Source organism: Palaemon carinicauda, chromosome 6 (genome assembly GCF_036898095.1).
Source record: "Palaemon carinicauda isolate YSFRI2023 chromosome 6, ASM3689809v2, whole genome shotgun sequence".
NCBI classification, from domain to species: domain Eukaryota; kingdom Metazoa; phylum Arthropoda; class Malacostraca; order Decapoda; family Palaemonidae; genus Palaemon; species Palaemon carinicauda.
Window position 1 is genome coordinate 113,449,836 of NC_090730.1, and position 27,055 is coordinate 113,476,890.

General features: G+C 38.6%; 1 protein-coding gene and 1 long non-coding RNA gene across 2 annotated transcripts in view; one reads left to right on the top strand and one right to left on the bottom strand.

The window, feature by feature from the left end:
- The window catches only part of LOC137642161 (organic cation transporter protein-like), a 72,717-nt gene extending 71,483 nt beyond the window's left edge, over positions 1–1,234 (bottom strand). The window contains exon 1 of the mRNA XM_068374698.1: positions 975–1,234. The gene's annotated coding sequence lies outside the window, so the exon portion shown is untranslated. The remainder of the gene's footprint in view (positions 1–974) is intronic.
- LOC137642163 (uncharacterized) overlaps positions 1–26,710 on the top strand; it is a 38,784-nt gene extending 12,074 nt beyond the window's left edge. The window contains exons 2-3 of the long non-coding RNA XR_011044661.1: positions 16,551–16,644; positions 26,482–26,710. This is a non-coding gene — a long non-coding RNA (uncharacterized lncRNA). The remainder of the gene's footprint in view (positions 1–16,550; positions 16,645–26,481) is intronic.
- The last annotated feature ends 345 nt before the right edge of the window (positions 26,711–27,055 follow it).

The following is a 27,055-nucleotide window of genomic DNA, read 5'->3' on the forward strand; positions in this document are numbered from 1 at the left end:
GTGTGTGTATATATATATATGTATATGTATATATATATATATATATATATATATATATATATATATATATATATATATATACACATTTATATGCATATATATATATGATATGATATATGTGTATGTATATATATATGTATATGTATGTATGTATATATATATATACAGATGTATATATGTATATATAATATATATATATACATATGTATATGTATATATATATATATATATATATATATATATATACTTACATTTATATGCATATATGCATGCATATAGTTAGATAGAAAGATTGATAGGTAGATAGATATGCATATATACACTGTATATAACAACATGCATAAAATACAGATAAAAATGTTTTGTACTTGAAAAGCAATGTATTAAATAAGAGGAATTCATTCCCTAGATTTCTACTTTTCACGATTAGTCTTGTATACTTGCTTAACGCATCTGATCACTTCTAATAAGTAAATACTTGAATAAGTTTGCAGAATGTTAGTCGTCATTCTTACAGAAATCCTCTGAAAAGTTCTTAACTACTTGAAATGATGACGTGCATTGGCTAGATATACAAAGCCAGAGCTGATATCAATAACAAATATATTGTACTAGATCGTTCTAATGCCTTAGTGAACTAGAATATTCATTAACTCAAAACATTTAACACAATAAAAAAGAAATCCTCGTGAAAAAGCGTTATGTACGATACTTTTAACTATTACACAATAAACAGCAATATTTTTGCATCTCGTGAAACAAACAAATTCAATTATATACTCCAAGCCTCCAATTAATAAAAAAAAAAAAAATACCGTAAGTTTGGAATGTCTACAAAAATGAAAGAGACTCGGCTTTAGAGATGAAATGGGAGTTCGCATAATTCACGTCTTGAAACTTAATACCCATTCCTACTAGACAGGCCTATATAGAGTCCTCATCATATCCCGTCTGGGTGGTAGTAACCAACCTACCGGTTTTGAGATTCGAAGGCGAAACGCTCTCTCTCCCTCTCTCAGTTCAGCAAAGATGATTATCTCGAAAAAGAGCAGTTTAGCTGAGGAGATCCAATGTAATTTAACATTAATACTTAGCTATCCCTCCACTATGCAATCGCTTCAAATATTTTTATGAAGTGTTAGAAATATAGCTAAAACAACATTTAAAATCACGCGCTGCTTATAAGATTCACTATCACAGTAGCTGTTCACTAGTACAAATTCAACCAACTTCAGTGAGTGCTATACAGCATAAAACTGATTCCCGTTTGCAGTCGAGTAAAATCTCTCTCTCTCTCTCTCTCTCTCTCTCTCTCTCTCTCTCTCTCTCTCTCTCTCTCTCTCTCTCTCTCTCTCTCTCTCTCCAAAGAATCATATTTAAACATAGGCTAGCGTGAATAACCCCTTGAAGAATAAAGCCAAGAGGTGTTTTATGACTCTGCGCAATTTTCTCATTGTACCCTGTCACATTTTCTCTTTCATTCGCCATCTACTAAATATCTAGTGCACATTTTCTCTTTCATTCGTCAACTAAATATCTAGTGCATATATAATTCATTCACAATTTCAAAATTTGAAATGGTACCAACACTTCCAAATGGAAAATTTGATATTTTTTATATATTTCATTATCTTCTCTACATATAGTTCCTCGTATCATAATAGATTTTACGCACCTTTGAGCTTATAAAAACTTGGCTTTTGTTAAGTGAATCCCAATGGAGACGTAATTATCATATATTGATTAAAAGTGTGGAAAATCATCTATTTCATTATTTTCAATGATCAATCTAGAATCTCTTGTGCTTATTTTTTATTTTATTATTTAATATCGGGAAAAGGAAAATTCATCACAAATCTTTTGTAATTCAAGTTTTTTTAAGTTAACACGACGAGCGCATGTACTTTTAAACAGCACTTAAGCTCTCAACAAAGAAGGATAAGCAGAGTATGACATATCACAATGTTGAACAGAGAAAAAATCCTTAACCTTTAGGAGACTGACTAGTTTTAGATAACATCCATTTTCAATATCCTACAGACTACCGTGATATTTAGGTAAACCAAATTAATAGTACTCGCATTTGGGCTGAACTAATCCAGGAGTCTGTGAAGACCAGGGGGTAATTTTTTTCGGGATCACTGTTCAATATAGAGGTTATTTCATTTACATCTGATCATTCTTGAGAATCTGTCGGCTCACATGCTTTCATTACTACACAGAATTTTTCTTGTTTACGACCGATGTCTCTATCAGACAAACCTCACCTAAAGAAATTTATTTCCTGCTAATTGAATTTACATTTGTTTATTTAATGTCATTGTCACTATCCTTTTATCTTTTTGTTACAGATTGCAGCATATAAAGCTGTTTTTCATTTGCACCATGAGTTATAGCAACAACTACGATATAACATTTATAGCTCCAGTACATAGCAATGTTTGTTGTATTTCTTGATGGTACTTCTCAGTTGCTTGCTAAAATAACCGGGAGTACCTCCATGATCAGCAAAGCTGTTACTTGTCAGGGTCAGGGCCATCCATACTAGGTTGGTTTGCTGTGAGCTGTCAGACCAATATCTTCCATCTCCAATCTGCAGTGGAGAGCATAGTGATGAAAACAGATCAAACCCCAGACACGAATACAACAACCCCATCTCGGGGTCCCAGTCCCCAGCGGCAGTGGAACAACTGCCCAAGATTGGCGGGTAGATATGTCCCGCTTCAGGGGGCTAAATTCTCTAGACTAAACAGGCGACCTTTGGAAACTGAACCTCGTAACGCAGAGTGTCAGGGCCCTGTCTAGGAAAGATCTTGCTGTGTTACTGGAAGAGCTGAAATTAATAAATTTGGGTTATATTACAATTGAGTGAAATTAGAAGAACTGGGGAATCTTATATAGAGTTGAAACATAGTCACATATTTTGTTTCAGAGGACATAAAAAGAAGAAAGAAAATGGAGTGGGTTTTCGTATTAATAAAAATCTTGCAGGTAACGTAGAAGAAATTTACATTTGTTTTGGGTAATTCCAATGCTTAAGTAGGTCAAAAGTACAGTATTGTGCCTTATGGTCGCCATACTGTGAAATAGTGCCTTATGGTGGCCATAATGTGTAGTATTGTGCCTTATTGTGGCCATACTGTATAGTATTGTGCATTATGGTGGCCATACTGCGAAATATTGTGCCTTATGGTGGCCATACTGTGCAGTATTGTGCCTTATGGTGGCCATACTGTGTAGTATTGTGCCTTATGGTGACCATACTGTGTAGTGTCTTATGGTGGCCATACTGTGAAATATTGTGCCTTATGGTGGCCATACTGTGTAGTATTCTGTATTATGGTGGCCATACTGTGTAGTATTGTGTATTATGGTGGCCATACTGTGTAGTATTGTGCTTATGGTGGCCATACTGTGTACTATTGTACCTTGTGGTGGCCATACTGTGTAGTATTGTGCCTTACGGGGTCCATACTGTGCAGTATTGAACTTTATGAAGGCCAAGGATATTAAGTTCAGTTGCACTTACGTCTGTGATTTTTATAGTTTTATTTGAATGGCGTAATGTGTAGCCATTAATACATTGATTGTCCTTGAAGTGTATACATTATATTATGTATTGGTAACTTCTTAGATGTCTAAATGGCAAAACATTTAGGCACACATTTTGTATGGGAATGTGCAGCATCTTTCAGTATTTTACTGGAGAAGTAGACAGGTTTTCTGTTGAGTATTTCCCTTGATTTAACGAATGTGGATGTCAAGTGCCCGGACGTTTCGTTTGCTACCACTAAGTGACATTCTGATTTTCATGACAGGAAAAATTTCAGCGATATTGATAGCATTTTTAATTTAGCTAAAAAGTATCAAAGGAAACTTTTGTTGAGAAATAAAAGTTTATTTTCGACGTTATTATCTTGAAAGCGAGCCCAAGCGCTGATTATTATTATTATTTATTATTATTATTATTATTATTATTATTATTAATTGCTAAGCTACAACCCTAGTTGGAAAAGCAGCATGCTATAAGCTCAAGTGCTCCAACAGGGAAAATAGCCCAGTGAGGAAAGGAATTAAGGAAAAACAAAATATTTTCAGAACAGTAAGTTTAAGATAAATATCTCCTATATAAACTATAAAAACTTTAACAAAACAAGAGGAAGAGAAATGAGATAGGATAGTGTGCCTGAGTGTGCCCTCAAGCAAGGGAAATGGTAGAGGCTATGGCACTTTCCAAAACTAGAGAATAACGGTTTGATTTTGGAGTGCCCTTCTCCCAGAAGAGCTGCTTACCATAGCTAAAGAGTCCCTTCTACCCTTACTAAAAGGAAAGTGGCCACTGAACAATTATAGTGCAGTAACCTCTTGGGTGAAGAAGAATTGTTAGGTAATGCCAATGCTGTCTGGTGTATGAGGACAGAAGAGAATATGTAAAGAATAGGCCAGACTATTCGGTGTATGTGTAGGCAGAGGGAAAATGAACCGTAACCAGAGAGAAGGATCCAATGCAATACTGTCTGGCCAGTCAAAGGGACCCCATAACTCTCTAGCGGTAGTATCGCAATGGGTGGCTGGTACCCTGGCCAACCTAATACCTATAAATAACTGGATAAGATTGTTTGTCAATAGTGTTTTAAGTAAAGGCTGGTTTAGAGTGAACTATTAATAAGGTAATCAAATTTAGATTAGCATAATGAAGCAAATAAGGGGAATATTTGAAGTTTGAGAAAGAAATTTCTACCTGCGATCTTTTGTATAGTTGTCAATGCGAGAAATAGTTCCCAATAACCCAATTGCCCAATCAATAGTTTAAAGGCCCAAACTAACATTCCACGCAAAAAAAAAAAAAAAAAAAAAAAAACTTATAATGGAATTTAATTTGTATTTGAAAGAATCTAGAACCCTTAGTTTAACAAAAGTTATATAAATTGCCTGTCCTTTTACTATATTGCGATTGACTGAAAGGTGCAGCAAATGTTTTTTTATGTTGAACAGGCTGACTTAAATCTTTTTGTAGTTATATATGAATTCTCTCTTTTAATGTTAATGTTTTTTTAAACATTTTATTTAAATTTTTCATTACTTATATCGCTTATTTATTTCCTTGTTTCCTTTCCTCACTGGGCTATTTTTCCCTTGTTGGAACCCTTGAGCTTATAGCATCTTGCTTTCCCAACTAGGGTTGTAGCTTGGCTAATAATAACAATAATAATAATGATAATAATAATAATAACAACAACAACAACAACAATAATAAAGATGAAAGGGTATTGTTGAATTATTTGTTAAGTTTTAATTGTGAAAATGTAGTTATTTGGCATATGTTTGTTATATATTAACTCTCCCATATATTCCCCCTATTACAACCTAGAGGCTTTAGAGTTGGACAGCTCATCAATTGTGAACGAACAAATATGAAGGCATAAAAGTTTAGTGTTTTTGTAGTATGGTAACATGCTGGTGATAGAAGATCTAAATTTCCCTTGTTTTAAAGCCGCCCGTTGAGATACTACCGCTAGAGAGTTATGGGGTCCTTTGACTGGTCAGACGGTACTACAGTGGATCCTTCTCTCTGGTTACGGTTCTTTCCCTTTGCCTACACAAACCGAATAGTCTGGCCTATTCTTTACACATTCTCCTCTGTCCTCATACTAGACAGCACTGAGATTACCAAACAATTCTTCTTCACCCAAAGGGTTAACTACAGCACTGTAATTGTTCCGTGGCTACTTTCCTCTTGGTAAGGGTAAAAGAGACACTTTAGCTATGGTAAGCAAGGAGGACACTCCAAAATGAGACCATTGTTCTCTAGTCTTGGGTAGTGCCATAGCCTCTGTACCATGGTCTTCCACTGTCTTGGGTTACATTTCTCTTGTTTGAGGGTACACTCAGGCACACAATTCTATCTAATTTCTCTTCCTCTTGTTTTGTTAAAGTTTTTATAGTTTATATAGGAAATATTTGTTTTAATGTTGTTACTGTTCTTAAAATATTTTTTTCCTATCCTCACTGAGCTGTTTTCCCTGTTGGGGCCCCTGGGCTTATAGCATGCTGCTTTTCCAACTAGGGTTGTAGCTGAGCAGTTGATGATAATAATAATAATTAGGTAATGGTTACCATTTAATCTTTAAGTTGTATACTGATCAATTTATTGATCGTAAACAGAATTGGTTTATTTATGAGAATTTACATAAGAGAAATAAACATATTGAATTTAGATGTTGACATCATGGACATGATCGTGAACATGAGTAAGAAGTAGAAAGGTAAAATATAATTTGTCTCACATTTATTCTGTATAACTTAATTCAGCCGATCACATCTGTGTCGGTTCCAAACAGATATAACTAATTAGGTGACTAATTATCTTACCCTCATTGATTGTGACCAACCGTCAACTGGTCCAAAAAGTCTCATTATCATCGAGTTGATAAAATTAAGGAAATCTCGATAAAGAATGAAACTAAAGCACAATACCTGTAGACTTTTTGGAACGAACGGTCGTCAAAATCTTTAGCCCTGTCGGCTTTAACTGTTTAACAGGTAACTGCTTGTCAATTAGAAAATTGACAGTTGGTCACGTGGTCCTCTTTCCCTCTCCCACCAATGGTGGGGGGGTCTCCACCAACCGGTTACTGAGCCAGTGTTGCCAACCGTAGGGACATGTCCCTAAACGTAGGGACTTTTAAACATTTTTATGAAAATATATATTTTTGTCTAACTGCCCTTTACCTTCAGTGCTACACCACTATCAAATCCATATGATAAACTACCATACCCACTTTTTTTTTTAAATCATTTTCCGATAATGCAAACGTTAAAAATGAACATGTCTTGCACATGTAAATAATAACCGTTACCGGGTGGTATGTAGTCACAGCTCAAAAAGGCAGGCAGAGCTAGCAGAATTGCAGGAATATCTTGCTGTTGAAAGACTCAGAATGCTTAGACTTGCTGATACAAGATGGCTTGCAATGCAGCACTGCATTGAACGAATACTGAATCAGTGGGAAGTTGTAAAGCTCTTATTCTTTCAGGCCCAGATAGAAGATAAGGTTATTTCAGCAGAACTTATAATGAAAGAATTTAACAATCATACAAAAGCTTACCTGACATATTTTAAATATGTGCTTGGATATTTTAATAAACTAAATGCTCTTTTTCAAAGTAAAAGCAATTTGATTGGTATCTTACAAGATTAGAGCATAAGAAGGAAAAGACTTATTTGTAAGAACTTTATCAAACCCCAATATCTATTCGATTTGTCCAGAATTGATCCCAATAATGAAGCACAGCTTATTCCGCTTTGTGAAATAGTTAGGATACGAATGTGAGGCACTGCTAACTACTACTAAGAATTTGGAAGATAATAAGCATTTCAGACAAAGGTGCCTTTCCTTTTATCAAACAGCATTCACGGAACTTGTGAAACGGTTACCTCTCTTTGATCCTCTGTACTCAGAAATGAAATTTGCAATCTTCAAGGTAGCATTAGATATCGAGGTCAGGAAAAAATTGCCAAATTTGGAGACTTTAGCCAAAAGGTATGAGCATCTTGTAGGCTCTGTTAATGAAATTCAAAAAGAGTGGAATGATTTGCCTATATATTTCAATTCAGATGAGTTGAAATGCTAAAAAAGAAAAACAATTTAGAATTTTGGGTGTATCTCTCTCAATTAAAGAATTATTCAGATAAATTTGTTTTCAAGAATTTGGCATATTTGGCTAAACTTGTTTTAACATTGCCTCACTCGAATGCTGAAACAGAACAAATATTTTCGATGATGGGTGATGCTAAAACAAAAAAGAGAAATAAGATGGGACCTGAACTGTTAGACTCCATATTATTTATCAATTCAAACATGAAATCAAAAGGTGAAAATTGTTTGAATCTAGCCAAGGGCATTAATGAAGATACCTCAGTTTTCGTTATGTACAAATGTATGATTTCAAACAGTCTGAGAGTAGTTAACCATTGCATACATGTAAAGCAACAAACAATATTTTGAACTATTAATTTGAATTTGAAATAATAAAAAAGCGAAATTATTTTGATTTAGTAGAGGTTATTGTAAGCCTACCAGCTTATATCATGCTATATTTTTCAGTATTATTTCATGTATATGTATTTTTGTTTATCAAGAAAATAAATTTTGTGTAATACTGTACTCATGTTTTCCTTTTATTGCAGTATATAACCTAGTATATAGTTTGCGGCCATTGGACTTACTGATAAAAAAGAAATTTATGATCATATCGCAATTGCTCAAAGATTTCATACCACTGTAGAGACATTGAACATTCAATCCCACAGAGGGACATTTGCTGCAGGCGTAGGGACACGTAGGGACTTTTTGTTAGTTATAGGGACATGACTGCCTGCAGGGTTGGCAACACTGTACTGAGCCATTCTTTAATCATCTGTTGTCACAGAAGCACGTTTGTGCTGTCGCTCCAACATTCTGATATAATTGAATTTATTTAAAATTCCTTTTGGTTTTTGTTAACAACTACATCTTGGATTTGTCGTCTCCAAGTGATTTGGATCCTTTGATGGTGTTAGTGATCTATGAGTATGCCGTCTGACTCTGAGACCCGAACGTCGTGCACTAATTGTTCACTATGATAAGTAGAAAGTTTGCCTTTGCTTGCTTGTTTTGGGTTTAAATCCAACCCTCCACTGAAGTCGAGTGAACTACTACTCGGGCGGGTCCATATCAATCATCTAACGAAACATTTTCATTATAACTTATACAATTCTTTGATTGTAGCATCTTCCAAATCATATGATCTTGTGAAAAGTAATGTCTTTAGTTTTTTCTTAAATTCAATTGCTCCCTTTAGGTCCTTCATTTCAATTGGCAGTTTATTATAATGTCTAGGCGCACAGTAGCTAAAAGCCCTTTCACCAAATTTATTATTTGTTCTTGGTTCAGATAGTCTGTTTGTGACTCATGTGTCTTATGTTAACATTTGTTTCTAGTTCTAGTTTGTTCAGGCATTCTTTTAGATATTTTGGTTCATTTTGGTTCAGTATCTTAAACGGGTGCTACTATAGTGTGAGGTCTACCGCCATATGTCGCCTACCCAGGTTGAGGGTGAGGTCTACCGCGTGACCAGCGTCCCACAGCTCCTAAATCAGTTTTTCCCTCGGCCTGAAAGAGATATCATCGATTGAGGGTACTAAAAATGTTGCTGAAGGAGTTTTATAGAAGAGTCATTCTGACAGAAGCAGCAGCACTCGCCTTTTTAAGAGAGCACAATCTCTTGGATACAGTTCAAGAAGCAGATCTATTTGTGTCATTCTTAGAAGATGTACGAAGTGTGTATCGCTAGAATAAATGTATGGAAATATATGAAAACCTGTTTGATGTATGAAGAATGTATCGCTAGAATAAATGTATGGAAATATATGATAACCTGTTTGATGCACGAAGTGTGTATCGCTAGAATAAAAGTATGGAAATATATAACATGTTTGATGTACGAAGAGTGTAGCGCTAGAATAAATGTATGGAAATATATGATAACATGTTTATTTTTACCTTTATTCCTTTTTTTTAATGTAATTAGAAATCCAATGATCTATTAGTCATTTCTAAGATATGTTTAAATTAAGTGTTTATTGCTAAAACAAATGTATGAAATGTGTTTTATCTATGAGGGACGAATAATTCAGCAGTAGACCTCACGCTATAGTAGTAACGGGAGGTAGATCTCATGCTATAGTGTGGTAGACCTCACGCTATAGTAGCACCCTTAAACGTTAGTAAAAGTAGTTTGTATTCAATTCTCACCTTTACCGGCAGCCAGTGTAATTTAATTAGTGCAGGGGTAACTCTATCCCTATTGTGTAATCCTTTTATTAATCTAGCGGCTCTGTTTTGTACTCTGAATTTTCTTCAGCTGATAATTTGGTAAGCCATAGAACAGTGAGTTGCAGTAATCAATTCTTGAAAATATATGGTGATTAATGAGTATGGCCATAGATTTTTCATTTAAATATTTACTCATTCTCTTTGTCAGTCAGGTAGGGGTATTAAGTGTGACATTGTTACTTGTAACGAGTGTAAGGGTTGGTCTAAAGAAGACCGTAAGTTATATGTCAAGCATATGGACTCTTTAGCCAAGAAACGTATTAATTATAAGTCGAGTAGGACCACAAAGAGTGGTCTTCCGGAGGGCGAGGTTAGATCTTCACCTTCCCAGGAGATTAGCTCAGCCTTAGGGGAGGGGGTAGAATCTCCGAAGGACAAGTTCCCGGAAGGAAGGATAAGTAGTTTTAGCTCCTAGGTAGATGTTGCCTGATCCGTTTCTCCTGCTACAACGGTTACCGCCGAGAGTTCTTATGCTATTATAAGTTTTGAGAAAGTGCAAGCAGTTTGGGAGGCTAAGCTCTCAAAGGTGAGTGAGGACATTTCCTCTTTAGTGAATTACTTTAATGCTTTAAATGTTCCTGTATTGCCTTCCAACTCTGCCCCTGGTACACCAGTCACTGAGGCGAGCGGACACCGGGAGGTAATCCCCTCCCCAAAGCAGGGCAGGTCGCAGGTCCAGTTCACCATCACCCCTGATTGGTGTATGAGCAACTTGGACGAAGAAACCCCATCGCTACTTCGTTTTCCCTATCGTCGGTTGAAGGAACACCCCTACACCGTCGCAGGCTCCTTTATCTTCAGACCCAGGAAGATCAAGACTTCGTTCTCCTCGTTGTCGACCAGGGAGCTCCCCTGCGCCTTTGCAGGATCATGAACCTTCATACCCAGGGAAGTCTTCTCCGCGTTCCAGTTGCAGGAATTATCCTTTTAGGAGCTAGTCTCGCAGTAGGAGGCATACCTCTCAACAGTCCAACTCAAGCATGTCTCCCAAGGGTAGATCCACATCGAGACCCTATCATAAAGACCTATCTCATCACTCTTTAAGCCACGCACCCGTACTCTCATCCCTCAGGTCCTCGAGGGACTCTATAGTGTTTCCTCTGACCGAAGGTCCAGAAGCCAGTCTTCAAGGAGAAGCAACCGGAGTTGGTTCCATCACTCCCCAGACCACCTTTCTCCTTATTCCAGGACTCATTGGGAGGTCAAGATACCTAGCCGTTCATCTGTTAGATCCCACCATAGGTCTCCTTCGACCTCCTGCAAGATCCTGCAGGTTCTCCAAACATTCTCGTCGTTCTTTATCCAGTAGTACTGGGAGACGTCACTCCCGAAGCCATTCCCCTTCCAGGAGTAGACATCTTTCGTCTACCAGAAGCCCCAGATCTTCGCAACATTCTCAGCCGAGGTCCCGGCATGATCACAGGTCTCCTTCTACAGGTTCATCATCCAGCAATGGAGATGAAGAATTCTCTAGGAGACTTTGGGCGGCAGCGAAGAAATTTAGAGTTCCTCAGGACGACGAGATGGATGGCATAGCTCTTGAAACTTTGATCCCTAATTCCTCAGGGAATTGACGAGTCTTTCTGAGAATGCCTTCTCAGGGAGTGTTCGGCAAGGGAAGAAGGTTTTGGCATCCTCTAAGCCCCCCTGAATCGCTTTGTTCAGGGTCTAGAGAAGCAGAAGTTTGACAGATTACCCAAATGGACTCCATCAGAACCCTTAGAATTAGCTTGCCAGGGAGTCAGGAAATGAGCAAAGGCCAGACGCACCACCATTGCTTTAGGCAAGACCAAGAGATACCTGCAGCTGGAAGAAGATTCTTATGGTCCAGCTCCCACACCTCTCAACCCCTCCTTTGAGGACGTGTTACCCTCACGAGTGAAAGGGGAACGTGTCATGGTATCACAATAGAAGAGTGCAAGAGACTGGAATCCTCCATTAGTAGAATACAGGAGGTTGGGAACATGCTGGCCTGGCTGTGGTATGTATTGTCAGCTTTTCTTATGAAACCTTCTTTCCTCATAACGCACCTACCCCTCTACCTACAGATAGCCAGGTCTATTGGACACTGCCTTGAGGACCAAATGAAAGAGGCTACTTACCACGAGGCTTACCTGCCTGGCAAAAGAAGGAACCATTATCTCGACAGAGCCCCTGCTTCTCTCTCCATACGTCATAAAGACCTACTGAGGGAATCCCAGATGTTTGGATATCACCTTTTTGAACCTGGTATTCTGGAGGATGTTCTCTCTCGGGCCCAACTGTCTTCCAAGATGCGGAAGGAAGATATGCTAAATGATTTGTTAAAGAAATCTCTTTCATCTAAGCTGCAACAGAAACAGTCCTACCCTCAGAGGGATTCTGGCAAACGCCCTGTTCTTCAGCAAGGAGGTCGAGGAAATGATAATCGATATGGGAAGAAGCAGAAGTCCACAGTTGCTGCCTCATCAAACTTCCAAGCCAGGAAGCAGGACAAGAAAAGGGACTTAGGTCCTCACAGAACCCTGTCCCAAAGAGTTTTGAGAAATAGGGGCCAGTTCCTTCACACGAACACGTACAAGTGGGTTGCTGCTTACAACATCATTGGCAGGCTTGGGAGGCCCTGAACTCGGACCCTTGGGTGACCATCGTATTAAGGGAAGGGTACAGGATACCTCTCAAGTCTCAACCACCCCTGACCAGTCATTCGCCACCATCCATCAGCTACTTCGGCAGGTCTGTAAAGCAAAAAGCGCTCGGGGAGGAGATGCTACAGCTGAAGTACAAGGGGGCCATAGAGCCAGCCCTTCCCAACTCTTGGAGTTTTCATAGCCACATGTTTGTGGTGATGAAAGCTTCAGGAGGTTGGAGACCCATCATCGATCTCTCTATCCTCAACTCCTTCGTAGAGATTACGAAGTTCAAGATGGAGACTCCAAAGAGGGTTCTTCTAGCTATAAGGGAAGGCGACTGGCTCTTTACCATCGACCTCCAGGATGCTTATCTCCAAGTCCCAGTTCATCAGGACTCTCGCCATCTTCTGCACTTCCGCTGGGGAGAGGAGACTTGGCAGTTCAAGTGTCTCTGCTTCGGAGTTCAGGTGTCTCTGATTCGGACTGGCAAGGCCTTCTCATGGCCCCAGTTGCAGCCAAACTCCACCGGATGGGTATTCGGATGTGCCACTATCTGGACGACTGGCTCTTCCTATATCCTTCCCTTCAGGAAGCTCTTCGTGTGAAGGAATTGGTCCAGGATCTTTGCAGGACACTTGGAATAGAGATAAACCACAAGAAGTTTTCTCTCGCACCATCTCAAAAGACGACTTATTTGGGAATGAAAATTGTATCCTCTTTTAAGGGTCTTTCCATCTCGAGAGGAAAGACAACCTCAGGAGAATTATAGTGTTTTTGTTACATCCAACCCCAAGAGTTTCTCTATGGATGAGCCTTCTAGGCCACCTTGCTTCTCACGTTACTAGTTCCCAATGGAAGATGTCGTATGAGGGATCTTCAATTCCCATTGAGACAACATTGTGACTGGCAGGACAACACCAAACAAAATCAGTAGCCAGAACGCAGTCAGGAGGATCTTCTTTGGTGGTCCCAGGAGATGCACTTGAATGCAGGACTATCACTCAAAGTCCTAGTTTATGGACTCCTTCCCAGAGCTCCAGGTCCATAAACTGATAGAGCTCAAGGCAATCAGGGAGGTTCTTCTCCACTTCACTCCTCTGTGTAATCCGAAGTAGTCGTAGTGTATGCAGACAACTCCACTGCGATCTCCTATTTGAAGAAGGAAGCGGGAACAAAGTCTCAACCTCTCAACCTTCTTGCTCAGGAGATCCTACAGTGGGCAGAGGATCGCAACGTTATTCTCCGACCCCAATTCATTCCAGGAAAGAAGAATGTCATTGTGGATGCTCTGAGCAGGGGGGATCAGGTGATAGGTTCCGAATGGACCCTTTGCCAGGAGGTAGTAGATCACCTTGTTCACCTTTGGTCAGCAAACATAGACCTGTTTGCAGCAGCTTTAAGTTTCCGTCTTCCAGCATATTTCAGCCCTCAGAAAGATCCTCAATCTGCAGGGGTCGATGCTATGCTTCAAGACTGGAGGAACCTACAGACTTACGCCTTTCCACCATTAGGGATGATAGACAAGGTCTTACACAAATTTCAGTCATCGCAGAGGTGCACAATGACCCTGGTAGCCCTGTTCTGGCCTCAGAAAGAATGGTTTGCAAGACTCCTAGATCTTTCCATAGACATTCCAAGGAGGTTGCCTATCAGGTACGACCTCTTTCGCCAACCACGCTTCCACAGGTTCCACCTTCGACTGTCCTCGTTACTTCTAACCGCCTGGAGACTGTCAAGCGTATCGCTAGAGCGAGGGAAGTATCTTCAGCAGTGGCTGAACAGCTCACCAAGGCACGAAGACACACTACCAATTTAAACACCAGCGTAAGGGGGTAGTTTATAGAGGTTGGTGTAAGAGGAACCACACACACTTCTTCTAGACCTTCCAAAGATTGCAGATTTCCTCCTTTACCTACAGAAGGAGAGAAAGCTTTTAGTGTCAGCCATTAAAGCTTATAAGTTGGCACTAGCCTCTGTTTAGGCTGTCTTTTGGTGAGGTTTTTGAGGACGCTATTCTCTCTGACCTGATCAGATCTTTTGAGATTGAGGTTCCCAAGATTTCCATTAGTCCTCCCAAGTGGGACTTGAATGTGGTTCTCAAGCTTCTAGCAGGGGCTCCATTTGAACCTCTCGGGCTAGCTTCTCTACAAGACTTGACTACCAAGACAATTATCTTGGCTACTTTAGCTACAGCCAAGAGACTGGGAGAGATACAAGCCATCTCTCCTTCTGTAGGTACAAGAGGAAAGGACATGGTCCTTACATACCTTGCATAATTCAGAGCCAAGACAGAATCAGTCCATCCCTCTTCCCAGAGAGTTTCTTTTAAGTGAAACAGTTGGGCATCTGGAAGAGGAGAGACTGTACTGCCGAGTGAGAACCTTGCACTATTATCTAGCCAGAACCAAGGCTTTCCCTCACAGACCCCCGACTCTCTTCGTCTCTCCTAAACGACAGTCGAAGGCCATGACGAAAAATGCTTTTTCTTTCTTTATCAGGAGACTCCTAGCAAAGGCCTCTCCCCAATCTTTATCAGACAGTGCATCCAAGAAGGGAAGAGGTACCCACAGTCTGAGGGGTTATTCCACATCTCTTTCTTTTTTGGAAGAACTCTTCATTGAAGTCAGTCCTGAATGCTGCTTTATGGAATGGATTACAATTTTTGCTTCCCACTACCTCAAGGACGTTGAGTTGGTGTATGATAACTTACGATCTCTCGGTCCAATTGTCGTAGGTGGAGAAATTGTTGGTTAACATCTACTTGGCCTTCCACCCTAAATACTTAGTGTATGTAAGGAAGAATGAAAGGCATGAATGAGATGGGATATGAATAGGAGCTCACTCCGTGCGAATGAAAACCTCGCGTAGGCAGGTTGTATAAATGCATAAGAGGAAGTAAGGTGGTGACGGCCCAAAGGGGGCCTACACCTACCTTATCAGAGACATATGACTAGCTAACGGACTTAACCGACGTATGCAAGTTGTTGATACAAGGTTAGGAACTTAGTTCAGAATAGGGTAGTTAGTCGACTAGGCGTTAAGACTGACCCAGCCATGACTGAACTTGACTGATGGTGATCCAGTTCAGTGCAACACATGGAGATGCCCTATATCAGTCAAGGTAACTACTCAGAGGTCCTTCAGGTCTGTGTGTATTCTTTAAAGATTACTTAATTATATCATCTGTTAATATTTCTACTTATGCCCTCCATCCAGGATAAATGCTGGTAATCGGCTGAATTAAGTTATACAGGATAAGTGTGAGACAAATTAATTTTTAAATTTAAAATTAATTTTCGAACACTTACCTGTAAAACTTAATGGAAGACCCTTCCCACCTCCCCACATTATACATAAGCAGGTTTACGACAACGTATTCTTAAAGAATGGCTCAGTAACCGGTTGGTGGAGAGACCCCCCCACCATTGGTGGGGAAGGGAAAGAGGATCACGTGACCTACTGTCAGTTTTCTAATTTGACAAGCAGTTATCTGTTAAACAGTTAAAGCCGACAGGGCTTAAGATTTTGACGACCGTTCGTTCCAAAAAGTCTACAGGTATTGTGCTTTAGTTCCATTCTTTATCGAGATTTCCTTAATTTTATTAACTCGATGATAATGACTTTTTGGACCAGTTGTCGGTTGGTCACAATCAATGAGGGTAAGTTAGTCGCCTAATTAGTTATATCTGTTTGGAGCCGACACAGATGTGATCGGATGAATTAAATTATGCAGGTAAGTGTTTGAAAATTAATTTTAAATTTAAAAATTCATTTTGTTATGCACATTGCTCCAATAAAGTTAAAATTAGTCTACGATGTACATACTGTATTCTACGATGTACATAAACAGGAGAGCTTAAGTGGGTCCTGTACATAGTCTACGATGTACATAAGATACGGTGTACATAGGATAGATGTACATGGATAGGAGGAATTCTATAAGGGATTTTCCAGGGTAGCTCAAACGATAATGCTGAATTTTCCTTTTCATTGCATGTAAGATGTAGGAATGTGTCGAAAATGTCTCAATCTTTAGTGATTTTAATTTTGAATTTTACAGGTGCTATTTTAACCTGGAAGTTACGGACGAAGAGCTTCTTACTGCACCATTGAAGATCAAACTAAACCATCTAGTTGCAGTGACTTCACTCAAGGTGAGAGTAACACGATACTTTTTACTTCAAAAGATAATGGAGTAATGTAAAGTATAATCATGAGTAATATTTAAGATGAGAACAAAGCCAGTAGTAAATTGCTATAGCCATTGACAATGGAGAATAAATTGAATATTTAATTCATGATCCCCAAGTGTTTGTTTGATCATAAGTGCGAGGTAGGATTTGGCTTGTGAGCTGACTATACACTGTTAAAAGATTGCATTAAAAACTGAAAAATCCTAAAATAGATGTTGCCAGGCATTTGCCGTTTTAAAGTCAAGTATATTGACGTAAACTAGTGATATTACGGTCACCAACAGGTAAAAGATAATAACAAAGTAGGGTTAAAATTACGGTCACTTGTATTTTACTGAAATATGGCTGAGAACAATAGATTTTTTCACGGAGAATTTCCGATTAAAATTACCCTTTTTTTTTTTTAAACAGTGTAGTGTTAGGACTATTGTAGTTCTGGTGCATATTTTTACAGAGATTTGTGCATTTATATAATGTCTTTGGTATTTGATCCGAATTAAATAACTTTATTATAATTACTGTGTACATGGTGACTTTCACTAAACTTAGCTTTCTTTGATATTAATTTGTAATTTTTTTTTCTCTGAAGATGGTTGTCTTGTTCTACCATTAGTTATACATCAAATTTTATTTTTTCATGAACATTCATTGATTATAATTAAGTATTTAAATATGTTATGTAAATTACCCAGAAGTTTTCATTACTGTAGAGGAGTCTCAAGTTGTTGTTGGGTATTGCCATAGTCTCTGTGCCATGGTCTTTTACTGTCTTGGGTTAGAGTTCTCTTGCTTGAGGGTACACTCTGGCACATTATTCTATCTAATATCTCTTCCTCTTGTTTGTTTTTAATTTTTTTTTTTAGTCTATTTATGAATTATTTATATTGGTGGTGTTGCCGTTCTTAAAATATTTTGTGCTTGTTAGTAACTTCTCTTTAGTTTCTTTGTTTCCTTTCCTGACTGGGCTATTTTCCCTGTTGGAGCCCTCGGGCTTATAACATCCCGCTTTCCCAACTATGGTTAAAGCTCAGCAAGTAGTAATAATAATAATAATAATAATAATAATAATAATAATAATAATAATAATAATAATAATAATATAGGAAGGTTTGTTGTTAATAGAGTAACTTCGTGTAGGCATAATGACATGATAGGTTGATTATTTTGATGCTGCACGGGTTATCCAATAAATCAGTATTTTTATTCATTTGGCTCTGTTATAATAACCATCTGTTTAAGGTGTGACACTTTAGTCAATGTCATAAGTATGGTAGATATTCATTGGATAAATATAAAAGTTAACATCGAGTAGCTGTAGGTTCAATGGATTTAGATTATAGATCACCCTTGGTTATATGGGAAAAGGTTTAGGCTTGATGTAGGATAGATTTGCAAAAGTATTAATATTACGATTAGGCAAGAGATTCTAATCCATAGTTTAACCATACAATTAAGCTGAACATATTTACATCTTAGAATGTAATTTAGTGGATTTGGCCGGTGAATATGTAGAGGGAATCAGCGTATAGGTTTGAAGAATTTTGTTGTTAAGGTCATTGGAGTAATTCTGTGGTTAGGTGGAAAATTTGAGACTGTATTCAAGACTTTCTTGGGTATTTGTTGGGTGCTTCATGCATGTGGAGAATTTTTATGTTCTGAGTGGGAACTTAGTCCGGGAAAGTCTCCCTAATGGTCGTTACTCAAAGATCAACAGGGGAGGAAAATGAGCACTTACTCTCTAGCACAAACACCCTGTTAATGACTTTACTACCACAGTTCACTAACCATCACTCTTAAATACAAAAGGGGGAAATTTTACTGTCCAGAGGCCGGAGAACTCCACACGTGAAATTAAGGTAATTTATGGCCTACTCTAGCTTTGTCAGGTCTATAGTCATCTCTCTCTTAGGCTCTGTTCCGACTCCGTCCCAGCTACCCTAGCGAGATGCTGGACAGGTATTTTACGTTAATGTAATTAGACAAAATAAAAAATGGGAGCAGTGATGTAAAGTAGTTTAAAAGTTTAAAGATAAGGATCTTTACCTTCGAAGCAAATATATTAATGCAAAGTCTCTCGCTGTTACCCCCTATAGACTTACTTAGGCTTACTCTTCAAATATTGGGTATTCTGTCCCGTGATCAAATATTCATATGCATATTGAAATAAATGAGGGAGCAAAAATACGAAAGAGGTTTAATTAACCTAATATTGATTTATTTCACAAATTTACATCAAAACAAAACGGACATCTTAACAACACAAAAATATCATAAAAAAAAATGCAAATTGAAAACAATTTAAAATAATGAAAATTATTAGTTAGACACGTGGTCTGCAAATAATTAATAATCAAAATGGGGTCGGACACGTGGCCCATGTGATCCAGAGACTGTGCTAGTCTCCAAGCAAGAAATAATAACGGAAAAATATTTGCACACAATCCCACCGCACACAGTCCGAATGATGTAATTAGCCAGGTTCCCTATCAAGTTAAAATTAGTCTAAGCTAAAAAATGGGGGAATAACTATGGCCATTTGTGGTAGTACCTGCCCTCCTTTGAAGATAGTCCTATGCCCGTGATGGCTGTTGACCTAGTTGCACTTCGCACTCTTTTCTGGCCCACCCCAAGAATCCTTGTTTGTGGTAATATGGTTCCCAGGTTCCACTCCTTCACTGTCTCCAGCCGGCAGCCACAGGACTCCTTGGTGAGTCACGTTTTGGGAGAGGGGGTGAGCCAGAGGTGCACGGATTCACTGACCAGGCAGGTCAGTCGGCCAGGGCGGCTTCAGAATGAATGGGGTGACACTAAGGTCGAGGTGAGGGGCATCACCTGGCTTCACCTTTCCAGACAGTTGACGGCCATGATGCGCACGTTAATCCATTGGGGGGTGCCATATCAGGACTTCAGGACAGGGCAATATATTGTTGCAAGGAGTGCAGAGGAGGCAGGATTTTGTACTAAATACTTTAGAGAAATCTTGCTGCTCTAAGGGAGTTTATATATACAACAATCCTGCCTATTCAGGCTTGCTAAAAATTAATAGTTTAAATGATTAATCAGCAATGAACTGGTGCGATGGGCAATACATCTTAAAATTAACAAACCTTAATTGGTATAGAGAAATAAAAGATGCATTAATTCAGCAGTATTGAAATTTATATCAAAATTCAGTTTAGGAATTTAATCTCGACCCAAGTAGTTTAAGGAAAGAACCAACATACGGCGGGGTTACTAAGGCCCTTTGTTGTGTGCGTATCTACGCTGTGACGTCACGAGCATGGCGTGCGCCACTGTCAACAAGTTTTACTTTAGAATAGTCCTCCCGATGGTTTGTTAAAGAAAACTTGATATAGGAGAGAACGTTTAAGGGGTAGCTATAGTATTAGTAGAAGAGAGTTAAAAATACGATTGAAAGAAGAAGAGTGAAGAAAATTCTTCACCCCCTGGGGATAAAGAGGAGAAAAAAGGGAGAGGGGTTAGTTCCGGCAAATGTGATTCAACTACTTGTTAGTATGAGCGAGATAAGCTTATTGGCTGAATGAAGAGTGAAGTCGTTCTTCACATCAACGTCCGTTTAAAGTTAACAAAACGCTGTTAGCGTTAATTGAAATCAATCGAGTTAAAAGTTATGCTTGAACGTGAATTTGGGGAATATTGAACCACGCAGGCAATGCTTCACAGAACCGTTAAGTTAAGCATAGGATCAGTTTTAACTTTAAGCGTACGATGCAATAGTAAATAAATGATTAAAAACAATCAATTCTTCCCACCCTAGGGGTACGGATAGAGTAAACAAAACGTGAGCCAATATCGGTCGAGGTCAGCAACAAGTCCGGCCAATGACAAATTAGAAATTATGGGGGTGAATCCCAATCCCGGTCTGACACCCAACGTTTTACATGAAATGATTTTACATATAAAGTGACTGGCGTGATGAAAACTTTGTACTCGTCGCCTGACAAAATGAGAAAAGTTACTTCCTTCTCGGCGTTAAAAGGTGAAACGTTATTCGACACTAGCTTGAAAGACAACCCGAGACAAATTAGGTCTATGGGGACATCGTATTTCTGACTGTGAAAGTCTTGGATGTCGGTTTTAAGAAAAAGGTTTGCAAGGGGAGCATTAAAAGTAAAAGTTATATTCAGCATGAAGTGAAGGATGTCAGGGGGATTATAGCAATAACGTGACAAAGTATCAAGGCAAAAATTAAATTTACGCTTGGAGGTTAAAGCAAGGGATTGCCCTGGAAAATGCTGCTGTACGACTTGGCAAAAATAATAAAGGCTTACAATTGCGTCATATAAAAGTGAATGAAAACAATCAATGATGTTCATGGTACCGTTATCCTTAAGCAAATTGATTTGTAAACAGGCTCTAAGCTCCGGTGCTAGGTCTACATGTGTGACCGCTAAATCCGGCGTCAGTGCAAAAGGTTCCTTTCTAATTGTTAAAGTCTTAAGGTTGTGTTTACGCAGCTCGTTCTGAGGGCGGGTTTCAAATCCTGATGTAGATATTTTAGCGTCAACACGGGTTGGAGCGGAAGTTACTGGCTTAAAGATAGGACAATCAGGCAACGTGGGCACTGGTCCGTGGGATGGTACGAGTTTGGTGATTGAGTTTACCGGTACAGGCCAATGCTGGCATTCAAGCACACGGTTAGGTTGGGTGGTATTCGTGCTACCACTTGGGGGGTCCATGTTAAGACAATGAATGGTTTCTCCCCGGGACGAACTGTCACCGGCAGCAAAGACAAAGGGGGTTGAGGGCGATCAAACGCTGGCGGCTTAAGGTTTGGAAATGAGGACGGAGCACATGGGACTGACACAAAATTACTAATCGTATGCCGTGTTGGCAACTTAATATTGAAAGGTGGTGATTGAACAGGTTGGGGCATTGAGACAAAATTATGAACATTGTGCTTGACTGCTGATATATTAGAAGTAACAATTAGGGGACTATTAATAGCGTTTACAACAAGATGTGTCACTGAAGGTGTCACCCTCGAAGAAGAACAAGATTGATTAGGGTTGATAGTTAAATTGGGATGAGCCATGAGGCTATTAAAGGCAATTTCAACTTTACTCGAGTAGGCAGCAAGCACAGGATAATTTAATTTATCAATGGGATGGTCATAATGACGTCTCCAAAAACTCTTGTTATTACAAAGCTCGTCTCTTACGTTACGAATTTCAGTTTTAAAATGATTTACGGCTTCAGGTCCCATGCTGGGAAAATCTACAGAAGCATGAAGTGCTAGGTCTGCGTCCTCACAAACAAAGGTGAATGTCATCTCCTGTTCCTTAAGCCTAGCGTTAATCTCCTCGGGGCTGAGCGTTTCCGCCTTGGGCGGTGGAGGGATGTTTACGTTACAGGGGAAGTCTGCCATCTTGGAATGACCACGTTTGATGAACGGATTCGTAAAGGCAAACGAGGGGTAACTGAATTTCAAAAGATCGTGATAATGAAACTTTACAAATTTAATAGCATGGTAATTGAACATTTAAATTTACTCATGTTGAGAAAAAATGGTTAAATGACAACACAAAGGTAAATAGTGACGTTAAACACTTTACTAAAATGAATTATATAAGCACTTGGCGATGAATGATTGAACTAAGTTACTTGAAAGTAAAACATTAGAAAGCACATGGGCTTATGAATGCAAAAAATTAAGTTAAAAGTTGAAATAACAGGTCAAGGCTGACACTGTTGTGACGATTTCACAATTACGGGCGCACTGGGGCAGCCGCGAATTTCAAAAAATAAATGGGGCAACAACTTAATTATTAAAGTTCACTCACGTGGACGCTAAACAAAAATGAGATTTCCCTCACGCGGAGGTAAAATAAAAATATCCTCGCTAAAGGACAAAATCAATATCTCCTCGCTAAAGGAAATTAAATGAACTACACGCAGTAATTTACTTACGGTAGCAAACAATTACGTACCCTTAGTTTGGGCTGTAAACAAGATCCGCCATCTCGGAACAAACACGTGGAATGAAACGGACTTGGTGAAATTAAGTTTCTACGTTACTTGTAAGAAGACTTAAAATTATGTTACGCCAATTCGCTCTTTAGGACAAGGACACATGTTAGGTATACTGGGAACGTTAGTTAGAAAAGTTAAGGTTGGTTAGGGAAGGTGAACGACACAAAGGAAGGTAGACCAAGGTACAAAATGTTACAAATTAGATGCTAAATTAGCAAAACGAGTACACCGGCACTCTAGTTGAGCAGTAAACACGGGCGTCTGAACAACAAAAACCTTAGTTCAAGTAGCTTAGAACTTTCTGGTATAAGTGGATTCCGCCACAACATGTGGGTGAACAGATCCAAGACAAAGCGAAGTTCCTACGACAAATTCTAGTCATTCTGTAGAGAACATTCTAGCAACAAATTAACCTGGCTACGTAGCTCTTTCCTTAAACACGTGGTTGATACAAAAAGATCATGATTACAAATTTCTCTTCCCAATTAAAGTCTGGGCATTACACATTCGACAAACTGGCTGTGTGCGTGTGGGTTAGTGATATAGCAAGTTACTGTATGCTTAATCAAGCTGAATAATTACGTTAATGCTTCACAAGTCAAAGGTAAAAGATCCGGTTCGAAGGACCACTCGTGTGGAGAATTTTTATGTTCTGAGTGGGAACTTAGTCCGGGAAAGTCTCCCTAATGGTCGTTACTCAAAGATCAACAGGGGAGGAAAATGACACTTACTCTCTAGCACAAACACCCTGTTAATGACTTTACTACCACAGTTCACTAACCGTCACTCTTAAATACAAAAGGGGGAAATTTTACTGTCCAGAGGCCGGAGAACTCCACACGTGAAATTAAGGTAATTTATGGCCTACTCTAGCTTTGTCAGGTCTATAGTCATCTCTCTCTTAGGCTCTGTTCCGACTCCGTCCCAGCTACCCTAGCGAGATGCTGGACAGGTATTTTACGTTAATGTAATTAGACAAAATAAAAAATGGGAGCAGTGATGTAAAGTAGTTTAAAAGTTTAAAGATAAGGATCTTTACCTTCGAAGCAAATATATTAATGCAAAGTCTCTCGCTGTTACCACCTATAGACTTACTTAGGCTTACTCTTCAAATATTGGACATTCTGTCCCGTGATCAAATATTCATGTGCATATTGAAATAAATGAGGGAGCAAAAATACGAAAGAGGTTTAATTAACCTAATATTGATTTATTTCACAAATTTACATCAAAACAAAACGGACATCTTAACAACACAAAAATATCATAAAAGAAATGCAAATTGAAAGCAATTTAAAATAATGAAAATGATTAGTTAGACACGTGGTCTGCAAATGATTAATAATCAAAATGGGGTCGGACATGTGGCCCATGTGATCCAGAGACTGTGCTAGTCTCCAAGCAAGAAATAATAACGGAAAAATATTTGCACACAATCCCACCGCACACAGTCCGAATGTTGTAATTAGCCAGGTTCCCTATCAAGTTAAAATTAGTCTAAGCTAAAAAATGGGGGAATAACTATGGCCATTTGTAGTAGTACCTGCACTCCTTTGAAGATAGTCCTATGCCCGTGATGGCTGTTGACCTAGTTGCACTTCGCACTCTTTTCTGGCCCACCCCAAGAATCCTTGTTTGTGGTAATATGGTTCCCAGGTTCCACTCCTTCACTGTCTCCAGCCGGCAGCCACAGGACTCCTTGGTGAGTCACGTTTTGGGAGAGGGGGTGAGCCAGAGGTGCACGGATTCACTGACCAGGCAGGTCAGTCGGCCAGGGCGGCTTCAGAACGAATGGGGTGACACTAAGGTCGAGGCGAGGGGCATCACCTGGCTTCACCTTTCCAGACAGTTGACGGCCATGTTGCGCACGTTAATCTATTGGGGGTGCCATATCGGGACTTCAGGACAGGGCAATATATTGTTGCAAGGAGTGCAGAGGAGGCAGGATTTTGTACTAAATACTTTAGAGAAATCTTGCTGCTCTAAGGGAGTTTATATATACAACAATCCTGCCTATTCTGGCTTGCTAAAAATTAATAGTTTAAATGATTAATCAGCAATGGACTGGTGCGATGGGCAATACATCTTAAAATTAACAAACCTTAATTGGTATTGAGAAATAAAAAAAATGCATTAATTCAGCAATATTGAAATTTATATCAAAATTCAGTTTAGAAATTTAATCTCGACCCAAGTAGAGTTGGGGTGGATGGAAATGAACAAGTAGATAAGGCAGCAAAGGAAGCTTCAGGGCTAAGTAATCCATCCCCCTTGAGTATTCCTTACAAAGATCTTAAAAGTGAGATTCATCTTTACTGTAAAAATAAGTGGCAAGCTCGATGGTCTGAACTGACCACCAATACAAAATTGAAACAAATCCACCCATTGGTGGATAAATGGTCATCTTGTAATTCTACAAGTAGAAGGGATACCATTATTTTAACTAGGCTGCGTATTGGCCATACACATGCAACGCACAATTATTTAATGAAGAGTGGGGAAGCGAGACAGGCCCCTCTTTGTAATACCTGTCAAGTGACAATGGATGTTAAACATATTTTAGTCGATTGTCATGTTTTTAATCTTCAGAGGAGGACACATTTACTCCAGGACAAACCTTTAAGAGATATACTGGGGTAAAACTGTAATTCCCTGAACTTGAGAAAATTTATACAAAGTATTGGGTTATATAACGAGCTATAATTGATTTTATTAATTTATTTATTTATTTCACCCTTTTAATCCCTGTTTATTTCACATCTAGATTTTATTGTATGAAAGTGTTACGATTTGTATTAAAGGTTAAAATGATACTAAATGGTGCGAGTGTACAGATATGATTGAATGATTTTCGTTATATAGCGCTGAATGGCCTTTGATGCCCCAGTGCTTGGCTTAATGCCTAAATCCTATATTCAATTCAATTCAATTCGACCCAAGTAGTTTAAGGAAAGAACCAACATACGGCGGGGTTACTAAGGCCCTTTGTTGTGTGCGTATCTACGCTGTGACGTCACGAGTATGGCGTGCGCCACTGTCAACAAGTTTCAGTTTAGAATAGTCCTCCCGATGGTTTCTTAAAGAAAACTTGATATAGGAGAGAACGTTTAAGGGGTAGCTATAGTATTAGTAGAAGAGATTTAAAAATATGATTGAAAGAAGAGTGAAGAAAATTCTTCACAATGCAAATGATTATTTTATTGGAATAAGTGGGCAATTATTATTATTATTATTATTACTTTCTAAGCTGCAACCTTAGTTGGAAAAGCAGGATACTATAAGCCCAGGGGCTCCAACAGGGAAAATAGCCCAGTGAGGAAAGGAAACAAGGAAAAATAAAATATCTTAAGAATAGTAACAACATTGAAATAAAAATTTCTTTAAAAAATGAGAGAGAGGAAGAGAAATAAGATAGTTACCCTCAAGCAAGAGACCTCTGACCCAAGACAGTGGAAGACCATGGTACATTCTCCTAGAAGAGCTGCAGTTGTTAACCCTTGAGTGTAGAATTGTTGTTTGATAATCGCAGTGTTGTCAGTTGTATGAGGACAGAGGAGAGTATGCAAAGAATAGGCCAGACTATTCGGTGTATATGTAAGCAAAGGGAAAATGAACCGTAACTAGTAAGAAGGTTCCAATGTAGTACTGTCTGGCCAGTCACCATGCTATAAATCTCGAGCTGCGTTAGTGTGTGTGTGTGTTTTTTTTTTTTTTTTTTTTTTTTTTTTTTTTTTTTTTTTTTTTTTTTTTTTTTTAAAATATCCATCCAGATGTTAAACTGATATTTCAGTTTTCTTTTCACAGGATTAAGGAACCCATGGCAAAAAGAGAGGAATTCAAAAAAATTAGAAATCCTACTGGACCCTCTACAACTGCTGTCAACAAGCCGAATCTTCAACTTCATTTTAAAGGTCTTAGATGGCGAGATGTTAAAGCTTTTCATTTAAGAATTGAATTTCCACTCCGAACATTTACTTTTAACCAGTCATATTTTAGTCTTAAAGATTTAATTAATTAATTTAAGCATTATCAAGTCCGATCTTAGTGCTTTATATGGACAACATTTTTAGAATTGGTTTTTAAGGCATGAACTTGAGTCTAGTAACCAGAATATGAAGTGTTATGCGTTTTAAGCTCTGAAAGAGTTTGAAGTTTTAATATTCAAGCTTTCCAATCATTTAAGACCATCTGAATATTCCAATAAGTCTTAAGTTAAACTAGCCTTAGAACAAGGAAATAGTTTTAGGTTTTAAGTTTGTTCAAACCTACAAGGAACAAGATTGATATAAGCTTTAGTAATTGACAGAAATTGTTTGTATAATATAAGGTTAGTAATTAGCTAAGCAGAAAGACGTGAAATAATTTAAAACCGAGTAGT